Genomic DNA, 12,442 nt, shown 5'->3' with positions numbered 1-12,442 from the left:
TAAATACCCTTTCCATGCCTGTCATGATTTTATAAACTTCTATAAAGTCACATCTGAGCTACCAAAGCTCCAGGGACAATAGCCCTAGCCTATTCAGCCTCCCTAGCTCAAACCCTGGCGATATTTTCTGAACCTTTTTATGTTTAACAACCTCTTTCCTATATCAGGTAAACCAGAGTTGAATTAAGTATTCCGAATATGGTCTTAACCAATGTCCTGTACAACCACAACATAGGACATAGGACATAAGACATAACAGCACAGTACAGGCCCTTCAGCCTCCGATGTTGTGCCGACCTATCATACCGATCTCAAGCCCATCTAGCCTACACTATTCCATGTACGTCCATATGCTTGTCCATTGACGACTTAAATGTTCTTAAAGTTGGCAAATCTACTACCATTGCAGGCGTTCCATTCGCTTACTACTCTGTGTAAAGAAACTACCTCTGACATCTGCCCTACATCTTTCACCCCTCAATTTAAAGCTATGCCCCCTCGTGCTCGCCATCACCATCCTAGGAAAAAGGCTCTCCCTATCTAACCCTCTGATTATTTTATATGTTTCAATTAAGTCACCTCTCAACCTTCTTCTCTCTAACGAAAACAGCCTCAAGTCCCTCAGCCTTTCCTCGTAAGACCTTCCCTCCATACCAGGCAACATCCTAGTAAATCTCCTCTGCACCCTTTCCAAAGCTTCCAACATGACCTCCCAACCCCTACAGTCAATGCACTGTCTGATAAAGGCGAGCAGACCAAACACCACCTTTGCTATCCTGTCTCCCTGTGACTCCACTTTCAAGGAAGAATGAACCTGCCCTCCAAGGTCTCTTTGTTCAGCAATACTCCCCCGAACCTTACCATTAAGAATACAGGTCCTGCCCTGATTTGCCCTTCTAAGATGAAGCATCTCATCTATTTAGATTAAACTCCACTTGCCCATTCACCCATCTGATAAAGGTCCTGTTAGATGCTGAAGTAACTGTCTTCACTGTCCACCACACCACCAATTTTGGTGTAATATAAATTACTAACCACATCTATTATTCACATCTTAAATCATCTGTATAAATGACAAAAGGCAGTGGACCTACCACCGATCCTTGCAGCTCAGTTTTTCACAGATCTTCAGTTAGAAAAGCAACCTTCCATCAGCACCCTCTGTATCCTACCTTTGAGCCAGTTTTGTACCCAATGGCTAGTTCTCCCTGTATTCCACACAATCTAACCTCATTAATTGGTCTACCATGCAGAGCCTTGTCGAATACCTTACTAAAGTCCATATAGACAATGTCCGCTGCTCTGCATTCATCAATCCTCTTCAGCACTTCAAAAAAAAACTCTCAGAAGTTAATGAGACATGATTTTCCACGAACAAAGCCATGCTGGCCATCCAGACACATGTTCATTCTGTACCTCAGAATCCCTGCCAACAACTTGCCCACCATTGAGGCCCGGCTCACTGGTCTATAATTCCCTGGTGTCTTCTTACCACCTTTCTTAAATAACGACACCATGTTAACCACTCTCCAGTCATCTGGCACCTCTCATGTGGCTATCAATGATACAAAGGGGACCAGCAATCACTTCTCTAACCTCCCACAAAGTTTTAGGGTATGCCGGATCTGGTCTCAGGAATGTATCAACTTTTATGCATTTTAAAATGTCCAGCTTCACCACCTCTGTATTATGGATGCTTTTCAAGATATCACTATTTATTTCCCAAGTTCTCTAGCTTTCATATCCTTCTCTATGGTAAACGCTGATGCAAAATACTCATTTACTATCTCACCCGTCTCCTTCAGTCCTGTGCACAGTTGGCCTTGCTGGTCTTTAAGGGGTCCCATTCTTTCCCAGTTACTCTTTTGTCCTTTCATTTTTGCAGTCAAAATTCTTTCCAGGTTGCTGCTGACATCCCCAGAGGTGATTGGGTATTAGCAACACAGTCTTTTTAAATGAGTTTTGTAAATTTACACCCCTACTTTCCCATCCTTATTGATTTCTGATCAATTATGATTGATCTCATTCCAGGGATTCTCACCTGCTGTTAACCATATTTTGACAGGTCCACACAAAGCACTTAAAATGAACATTTTAAATTTTTGGAAGTAAGACTTGCTCGTAACTTGTCAACTCATTTGCCTGATCGGTGTTGTTTTCAGAAAATACATAACTTTTTTTTTTAAAAATAGTGCCCTCTTGAGTCATTCCCTGACGTTGTTTTATTTTATCCAGGGGCTCTGAAACATTTTCCCAATGGGCTGGAAAATTGTTATGAGTACTTGTACTTGAAGTGCACAAGACTGGATGGGGACCTGAAAGAGCTCAGATTGTGGAATGGGCAGTGTTGTGATGAAGTTTTATGGTGCTGTTGTAAGACCTGATTCATTTAGCACATGTCCACACTTTGAAAAAAGATGCCAGGATTTAGAGACATAATGGGAACTGCAGATGCTGGAGAATCCAAGATAATAAAATGTGAGGCTGGATGAACACAGCAGGCCAAGCAGCATCTCAGGAGCACAAAAGCTGACGTTTCGGGCCTAGCATACTGTTCTCCATCACAATTGTTGAAAAATATAATTTTCTCCATGAGGTGTTAACTTCTAATTTCACCATTATTGTTGAATTGACTGAAGTATTTGTATTGAAAATGGTCATGTTTTATGAGCAACTTTAAAGAATTTCTGATTCAACCATACCTTTCTGCTCTCTGTAAATTGTGAATACAGTCTACCAATAGATTCAACACTGAGTCAGAACAGAGTGCTTGGGCAATATCTCGTGGCATCAGGACAGTTTTTTTTCGCTTGTTTTCTGTTAAAGATGGCTTTTCCTTACATGTGTCAGGTCACCTGTTTTGATGTGTCTACGGAGGCTGATTTCAGGAGCTTTCCAGTATGTAGTGAAAGATTTTTGTTGGGAGTGGCCAGTTTCTTTCTAGATTGTCCTTTGTCTGTGGCTGACTGTGTTCTTGCTTTGAAAGAAATAATGCCGGTCCTTGAGATTGCTGCCCTGGTGGTTCTTTGTTATGCACTTCATTTCAGTCATGAAACGTGGACATGCCAGGTTTCTTAGATTAGGGGTCCTTAATCTTTGTCTGAGCCTGCCTTGCAGTTGGTGTCTGAGTTTTTAAGTTGTGAATACCTGACCTCCTGAGGGAGTTTATAGATCATAAATATGTACTACATTCCCAATCCATCTGAGTTGGCTGTGATAAAGAGTGCTTCAGTTGTAAATATCTCTGTCTTTTGTACCTGTGCTTTCAGCATTTCCTCCTGTTATTTCGTGCCTTTGTTCCCAATAGGTCTTGTGTGGAAGCAGTTGAAACACATAATGCAGGTAATACATGTTTCACAGTCATGTAGGAGAGTAGGTATTGGCACAGCTTTGCACACAGCAGGTGGTAGCTCATTTTCTTCACAGTCTCTAACCAGAGCAGGCAATTGCTGAGAGACAATGGGAACTACAGATGCTGGAGAATCCAAGACAACAAAATGTGAGGCTGGATGAACACAGCAGGCCAAGCAGCATCTCAGGAGCACAAAAGCTGACGTTTTGGGCCTAGACCCTTCAACAGAGAGGGGGATGGGGTGAGGGATCTGGAATAAATAGGGAGAGAGGGGGAGGCGGACCGAAGATGGAGAGAAAAGAAGATAGGTAGGGACGGGATAGGTCAGCCCAGGGAAGACGGACAGATCAAGGAGGTGGGATGAGGTTAGTAGGTAGGTGGGGGTGCGGCTTGGGGTGGGAGGAAGGGATGGGTGAGAGGAAGAACAGGTTAGGGAGGCAGAGACAGGTTGGACTGGTTTTGGGATGCAGTGGGTGGAGGGGAAGAGCTGGGCTGGTTGTGTGGTGCAGTGGGGGGAGGGGACGAACTGGGCTGGTTTAGGGATGCAGTTGGGGAAGGGGAGATTTTGAAACTGGTGAAGTCCACATTGATACCATTAGGCTGCAGGGTTCCCAGGCGGAATATGAGTTGCTGTTCCTGCAACCTTCGGGTGGCATCATTGTGGCACTGCAGGAGGCCCATGATGGACATGTCATCTAGAGAACGGGAGGGGGAGTGGAAATGGTTTGCGACTGGGAGGTGCAGTAGTTTGTTGCGAACTGAGCGGAGGTGTTCTGCAAAGCGGTCTTCAAGCCTCCGCTTGGTTTCCCCAATGTAGAGGAAGCCACACCGGGTACCACAATGATGCCACCCGAAGGTTGCAGGAACAGCAACTCATATTCTGCTTGGGAACCCTGCAGCCCAATGGTATCAATGTGGACTTCACCAGTTTCAAAATCTCCCCTTCCCCCACCGCATCCCAAAACCTGCCCAGTTCGTCCCCTCCCCCCACTGCACCACACAACCAGCCCAGCTCTTCCCCTCCACCCGCTGCATCCCAAAACCAGTCCAACCTGTCTCTGCCTCCCTAACCTGTTCTTCCTCTCACCCATCCCTTCCTCCAACCCCAAGCCGCACCTCCATCTCCTACCTATTAACCTCATCCCACCTCCTTGACCTGTCCCCTCCCTACCTCCCCACCTATACTCTCCTCTCCACCTATTTTCTTTTCTCTCCATCTTCGGTCCGCCTCCCCCTCTCCCTATTTATTCCAGAACCCTCACCCCATCTCCCTCTCTGAAGAAGGGTCTAGGCCCGAAACATCAGCTTTTGTGCTCCTGAGATGCTGCTTGGCCTGCTGTGTTCATCCAGCCTCTCATTTTGTTGTCTCAGGCAATTGCTGAGCTTGCTCTTGCAATTCTGTTTATCACTGTCAATGTAGGTGTTTCCAAAGATTGTGTTTCTGAGTTGGGTGAAGTTTTCCACATATTTTTTAGGCTGTAGTAGACGGAGGTGTTTGGTAAAGAATCTCTGACTTCCTTAAACTGATGGGTATGACAAATTTCTCAGCTCCTTTTGAAAAACAGCCCATTATCTTTTGAAGGAGATGCTCTGTGTGACACCAGATCAGAGTTGTAGGCAAACAGCAATTCCAGTGTCTAAATCCTGGAACACCTTTTCTAAGAGCACTGTAGATGTACCCATACTATAACAGTTCATCTGTCACCACCTGATGGACAGTTAGGAATGGACGATAAATACTAGCCCAGCCAGTGATGCCTGCATCCCGTGAATAAGTTTTTTTTTAAAAAAAAAGGACTGTTACTAATTTGAAGATTTCAGTCTGTCTGTTTGTAGGTGTTGCCAACATGTCTCTGGAAGTGTGGCAGCATAGAATATTCTGCGGAAAAATAAAGTAGCCATGACAGATCCCTGCTTCACACTATTTATGACAAAGGGATCAATGTATTCACCACAGTCAGTGACTCTGGCTGCAATTCCAGTGTATAGTGCTGTATCAGACCTGCATCTTGATCACAATACTCAAGTTTGGCTAATACTTTCCACAGACCTCTGTTCAGTGTATCAAAGGCCTTTGTCAGGTCAACAAAGGCACAATAGAGTCCCATCTGTTGTGCGTGGCATTCGCCTAAGGACAAAGCTCGTGTCACAAGTGCCTCTGCCTCTGTTGAACTCACTTGATCTTTCTGGTGGTACACGCTCTTCTGTATGGCTTTGGGGATTTTTTGTATGTACGTTGCATTCTGATTTTGGGGAAAAAAGTACAGTAATGGTAGTTATGTAAACAAGGTGTAATATATTTCTTTTTTGCTCCTTGGCTATTAATGGACAGAAATTTTACAGCAGATTGGTAATTTGCTCCTTAATGTTTATATACTGATAGAGAAATGTAATTTTTCCATTAGAGTGTGAATGTGGCTGTGTGAGGATGTTATAAAATGGAAATACTGATTTATTAGGCATATCTTCTGTTGTGGTACATGTTCAGTTAAAAACCAGGAATGGTATGTTAGTTTTGAAATAATAGCCCACAGTATGGATTGTAAATTAGACCAGGTATCCCAGGTAGAAGCCAAACCACTTAATTCAGATACAAATATCTTATGCATTTTCCCCGAAACCCTTTGAGAGTTTGAAACCTACTCACGTTTATTCATGCTGGTCAATATAATTTTGGCAAGCATTTCAGTCAGCAGTGTCAGTCAACCTCTCTTTAGATCAGAGAGGTACTCCTTGGATTGGCAGCAATAAACTGCTGCCTTAGGCTAACATGCAGCTTTCTTGCTTTTTGATATGATTGTGTGACAATTCAATGGATATGGTTAATTTTTAGTTTTGAAAGTAAGGATAGGTAAGCAAAACATTTACTATAAGTATCTTCATCGTCCAGTTGTCCACTTGTGGTTTAATTTCACATAGAAGCTTTGATTTTGAACCACATTATGAAAATTATCTATTGTTCTTGATTCCAACTGTTGTAGATGTACTTGACAATTTGTTAGAGGACCTCAGGCCAACAGATAACTATTGTTTATCTCATGCTCGCATGGAGAGAAGCTTTAACGTGGTGAACACTGAACAGTACAGCATAGGAACAGGTCCTTTGGCCTACGACGTCTGTGCCAACCATGATCCCATCTGCCTACACCTGGTCCGTACCCTTCTGTTCCGTGACTAGTCAAAGTTTGCCCTGCCGAATTACAGCATTCCAAGTTTTATACAGATTTCAGCATGTGTATTACGATCACAGTCATAATTATAATGCCCACAGTTCACCGTGCCATTACAATGCTCATTTTCTCTGTCTTACACAGTCTTCGTACATTCCTGCCCAAGGCTTTTGCTAGCTACTAACCTTGACAGTCGAGATGTCTTTTTGTTAGTTCCAATGTGCTTTGTTTGCTGGATTTTTACTGAATTTTACAAATTTTAACCTCTTCAGCTCTCCCTTTTTGGCCCCAGGCCTAGTGTAACGTAGCCAACACAATGGTGTTGTCCTTTTCCTTTACACTCGGCCATGCATTGATACTGACTAGGCATTCAGCTCAGGGTTGTAATAGTAAAAGATCAAACCATCTGTACTATTTAGTCCTTCACTCGATGTCCTAGTCCTAACACACTTTTTTGCCCCTGATTTGTGAATGCCAGCTGCCATCTTCTAAGTGACAACCTGATGTGATCCCTGAGGTATGTTATGTATAAAATTAATAAAAGTTGTGCAACAGCTAGAGCATGGGAGATGATTTGAATCCATGAGTTTCTCTGTGTACTCAATCTCCAGTTTCACTGCTCATCCACAAACTTGTTTACTTTAGGTGTTCAGTGTCATTCACTAAGGCTTGGGTCTGTTGCTAGAATGTATAAAATATCTATTGCACTCACTATGCTATGCCTTGGATTAGGGTGACGTATTTGGTCAGTAGTGGGATAACATAGAAGAATTTCTTTAGGTTTTGCGTCAAGTTGTCCTCCTTGGTTTTCCCAGCTTGACTCTTTTTGTATATTTCAACCTTTTCTATCTTCCCCACTCTAGCTAGCATCTCTGGGTGTAAGCACAGTGAATGGTTCTAGAGGGCCATGATGAACTGTTGCCATATCGAAACTTCTGTTGCCACATGGTAACATGATATCACCTATCACTTGTGTATGCAACAGGTGTTGGCTGTTTTGCTGCCCTCATAGTCTCCATTAAGTCCACATGGAATGTGGGAGCAGAAGTATGCTATTCAGCCCATTGCATCTGATCTGCCATTGAGTGAGATAATGGCTGATCTGAAAATCCTCACTCGGCTTTCCTACCTTTTCCCCTTAATAATTGTCACATGCTATACATGCCACCACCCCACTCCCCGACTTAATCCTACCATATAAACATGTGAAACGCCAAAGGCTTACCTGTTGTCCTTATAAACGCTAGCCTGCTAGGTGCAGTATCACATCTGTGCTAATCTGTATACAACATTTCAATTTGTTTTCTCTCCACCACACTTGATGTGAATGTTAATTATCTATCTGTGTTGGTCTTTTCCATTTGCAGATTATCTTGTTCAATAACATTCTGTAATAGAAATTGTTGCAAATGCTTACTTACAAACACTTAGACACAAATGCTTTAACTACCATGTCAAATGAGCTTAGATTCCACAGTCTGTTTCCTAAAACTGTACTCTGCATCCAACTCGTGGATATTTCTTATTATTTCTGTTAATTGTCCCATGTTTTGAAAACAAAACACATTTTACTGCTTCTATCTTCTCATTCTTAGGAGTCATGTTTGTGATATTCTTAACTCTATTTGATCTCAAGCTGTAACATTTGTAGTATGTTCATGTTTTAGGACTAGCATTTCAGGTTTTCCGGAGTAATTTATTTCAGACATTTTACACCACAAAAATATTCCAGATTCAACCAACAGGATACCTATAGAATTTATTTTCGTAAGAACTCATGGCTTTCTTTGAAACTACTTCTATGTTACTCATTCTTGCTCTTGATTGAACATTTTTATGCTTAAACAGCTTCATCAGATATAAGAGATAGTAGGAACTGCCAATGCTGGAGTCTGAGATAACAAGGTGTGGAGCTAGATGAACACAGGCCAGGCAGCATCAGAAGAGCAGGAAAGCTGACGTTTCAGGTCTGGACCTTTCTCTGAATAACCTTGTTATTTTCAACTGATGTAACTTCTTTAGCTCTGCTTCTTCCTTTCGTCAGTTCTTGAATGGAAACAGCTATTTTAGTTAAGTCCTTCGCGAAGGATTTTAGAGTAATTATACAATCCTACCACCTTTCTCTCGCATCCTTAGGCCTTGGCAGTTTCTATATTGCTCCCTTTCAAATGCAGGGAAGTTCCCATTGTTTTATTTGAGTTGGCTTTAAATTCCATTGCTTCCAGAAAATGCAGTAATACCCTATGTGTTCCTTAAGAGTTCCCAAGGTGATCAGAAGATCATCGATGCATTGGATTACTCTTATGGCTCTTAAACATCATGTAATTTTCTCTTTTTGAGACCCAGCCTTGGTAATTTTAAGCAGTGCTTCTTGGATCAGAGACTCAAGTAATTCAATTTAGGGTTCTCCCATTCTCAAATGTCTTTCCTCAGAAGGTAACACGTGGCCTGACAGGTCAAGACCAAGTCTGTAAAAGGCAAAGTCTTTAAACCAAATTGGATGCCTGTAAATCTCAAAACCACTCATCCAGCAGTATGCAAGGTTGAAGGTGGGGGGAAAAAATACTGCCAGCAGAATTAGTTAAATCTGTGGTGGTCTGAGGAGGGGTTGTGGGTGTGGGGTCATGTCATAATTTTACGTTGTTATAAAAAAAGCCTACCACAATCTTCTGAGAATTTCTAGTAGATTCTTTAAATATGATACGCCTTTTTGGCTTTACCATGTATTTCATTTTTCTTAAAACCCTTTTATTATTTTTTAAGGTAATCTTGACAATAGAAGAATACTTCTCATTTTTACTTCTGTGATGTTTTCTTAAATACTTTTTCCAAAAGCTGAGTTCAAACTGCCTGCCAAAATACAGCTTATCTGTGTTTTGGAAACAAGTTAAGCTTGTACAACATGAAAACGTCGTTTTTCAAATTAAAGTGTCAACAGACTGTTCATACCATTTCCAAATATTTGTCCAAACTTTTGAAATTCTTTGTTTGCAAACAACATCCTAATTTGCATTGAGCCTTCTTCAATTATGGGGTGAGTTATTGTCTTCCTCACTGTGGTGCAATGGGCAGTTGTGATCCATTATATGGGGTTAGTCTTTTATTCTCTCCATTTTTCAGCTGCTTCTACCTCATCCTTGTCTATGCCTGCTGAAGCCACTGACTCATGGCTTCTTCTTGTTAACTCATCTGAACAACTGTCGATATCCTCTTTATTCTTATTCTGACCTATCCATCAACCCTTTTGTTCTCTGGGGGTTTGCCTCATCATTCAGTAATCTCGATTGTTTCTAATTGATGTGCTGCTGTAAACTTAGTAATGAAACCCTGTGAACCTCACTCAAAGTATCTGCCTCTCCCCGTTCCTTTAATCTGATTTCACCTGACTCTGATATAAATCAAATATTTCACCTGCCTATATGGCCTTTCCCAGTCATAAGTCTTTTAACCTCACCTCAGCAGCGTCCAACATGAGTATTTATTTCACCAGCCTATACTGACCTATCTTCTTGATTTGTACAGTTTCTGCCTCACCCTTCCAATGCTAGGTCTTGAGGGGTTTTATCTTTCTGCATGGCACTTTACCTTTTCTCACCTAACTCTTCCCTGCCCTACCAGCATGATTTTGCCCCATTGCTCAGAGCCAGTTGTCCTGCGTAACCCCTCAAAATATTTGCATCATTTCCATATCTCTCTGGTACAATTCCTCGTTCTCACTGTCCGTACTAAAAACCATCTGCAGTTCCCATTATCTCTCTCGCCCAAATGCATTGCCCTGCTGGGGGTGTGACACACAATCTTGCTGACTATGCCAAACTGCGTAAAGAACTTGACAAAATGATAGGGGATCTCAGGAGAACAGCATTTATTTCATTCTCCTGAAGAAAATACTTACCTTTGGTCAAAGCCTGCTGTACTGAATTACATAGGACTTTCAAGCTTATGCAGATTACAACATGCTTATTAAATTCACAATCACTATTCTCACACTTCAACATTCATGGTTTCTCTATTTTCTACAATATTTGTTTGCATTGTCTGTTTGTACTCAATGCTTATGCCAGCTACTAACCTTGACAGCCTGGAAGTCTGTCTTTGTTAGTTTCCATGTACTTTGGATTGCTTATTGTTGAATCCTTCCTAATTTAACCCTTACCAATGATCAGGTGAATGAATGCTGTTACCAATAAGTTGAAATGTCACAAACAATTTTTTGAAGCATTGAAAAGGAAACAACGTGAACTGATACAGCAGTTTGAAGTTAAAGTATTCCAAATTACTTCAGACAAACATTATAAAGCAAATTTATATACAGCACAGATAACAAAGTGTGAAGCTGGATGAACACAGCAGGATGAAGGGTCTAGGCCCGAAATGTCAGCTTTTGTGCTCCTGAGATGCTGCTTGGCCTGCTGTGTTCATCCAGCTTCACATTTTGTTATCTTGGATTCTCCAGCATCTGCAGTTCCCATTATCACTTATATACAGCACAGTTTGGCACAGCTGACCGAACACTTGGTCATAAATGTAGATCTGAAGGACTACCTAAAGGGAAGAAATTGAGCTGGAGAGACTAAGAGATAGAATTCTAGAGCTTTGGGCATAGGCAGCTGATGGCACAGTCACCGACAGTGGAAAATTTGTAATGGGGAATGCTTGAGGCTATAATTAAATGAATGCAGATATCTTGGAGTGTTGTGTTATAAGAAGTCATTATAGAGAAAACTAGGATGAAAATTTTAAAAATTGAGGCATAGCTTGTAAGGAGGCTAATGTAATTCAGCAAGCACAGTGGTGATTGGGAATGGGTTGTGGTACGAGGAAATACATGGAAGCTCAAGTTTACGGAGTCAGATTGTGGGAGGCTGGGTAGATGTGCATTGGATTGAGCAAGTCTCTGGAGTAACAAAGTCATGAATGAGGATTTATCCAGCAGATAAGGTGAAGCACAGACAAAGTCAGGCGATGCAAGGTAAAGGAATTATGTGGTATTAATGATTATGTGAATAAGTGGTTGAGTAATCATTTTAGTCAGTGATGCCAAAGTTACAAACTGTTGACAGCTGTCAGGAAGAGGGATAGATTCAGTGCTAGGGAACAGATTTTGGAGCAGGGACTGAAATCAATCGTGTCATTCTCTCCAATATTTAATTGGAAGAAATTTGCATTTGTCCTCTACTGGATGCCAGATAAGCCAGCAAATAATTCAGCAACAGTGGATTTGTCAGAGAAATGAAAGTCAAGTGGAGTTTGGTGTCATCAGCATAGATTTGAAAACCCTGCTGAATTTAAGTTATTGCTTTTTGCACCACCTCGATAAGCAATCCAGTGCACTTTGTCTTCTTTACACATGTCTCTTTTTGTATATATTTGGCAGTAAATAATTTAGTTTAATTGTTTTTAATATCTTTAAAATGTTCGAGAATGCTTCACTCAATAAATAATTTTGAATATTGCTGAAAAAGCATTAGTCTTGTCCAAGCTTTTTATCTTGCGCTCATCAGGACATTTTCATAAGAATACAAATTCCTGGAGAAAGCCAGCATCTATGCTGTACGAAAGGGGGGATGCAAATTGGTTGGCAAGTGGTAGAGGCATTGCGATGGGGAATGCATCTATTACTTCTGAGTGACAGCTAATAGCTAGAGAGAACTTTTTAAGCAGGCATTAAGAGTTCTTGTGGTGCAATAGTAGTATTGCCATCTGAGTTCAACTCTGACCTGTTCCAGACATGATGCATAATACTCTTGAGCAGGTTGATTAAAAATATTTTTTAAACCAAACATTTAATTCTTGTAGGTCAGTGTATTGCCCTGAGAAATAAGTAAATGAATGGTAGACATCTATTTTGTTGAACTGAAGCAGGCACAATGGGTGTACATGTTCTTTCTGTCAGCGAAGAGCAGGGCTCTGTGTATTT

General features: G+C 41.4%; 1 protein-coding gene across 4 annotated transcripts in view; it reads left to right on the top strand.

The window, feature by feature from the left end:
- Positions 1 to 12,442, top strand: part of LOC125453626 (ubiquitin carboxyl-terminal hydrolase 35-like) — an 85,685-nt gene that overhangs the window by 1,921 nt on the left and 71,322 nt on the right. Inside the window, exon 2 of one of the 4 annotated variants that reach the window (XM_059646591.1) lies at positions 8,371 to 8,489. The exons of the other annotated variants lie outside the window; for them this stretch is intronic. The gene's annotated coding sequence lies outside the window, so the exon portion shown is untranslated. The remainder of the gene's footprint in view (positions 1 to 8,370; positions 8,490 to 12,442) is intronic. 4 annotated transcript variants of the gene reach the window in all.

Source organism: Stegostoma tigrinum, chromosome 6 (genome assembly GCF_030684315.1).
Source record: "Stegostoma tigrinum isolate sSteTig4 chromosome 6, sSteTig4.hap1, whole genome shotgun sequence".
NCBI lineage: Eukaryota > Metazoa > Chordata > Chondrichthyes > Orectolobiformes > Stegostomatidae > Stegostoma > Stegostoma tigrinum.
This window is presented reverse-complemented; position numbering and strand designations above follow the sequence as displayed.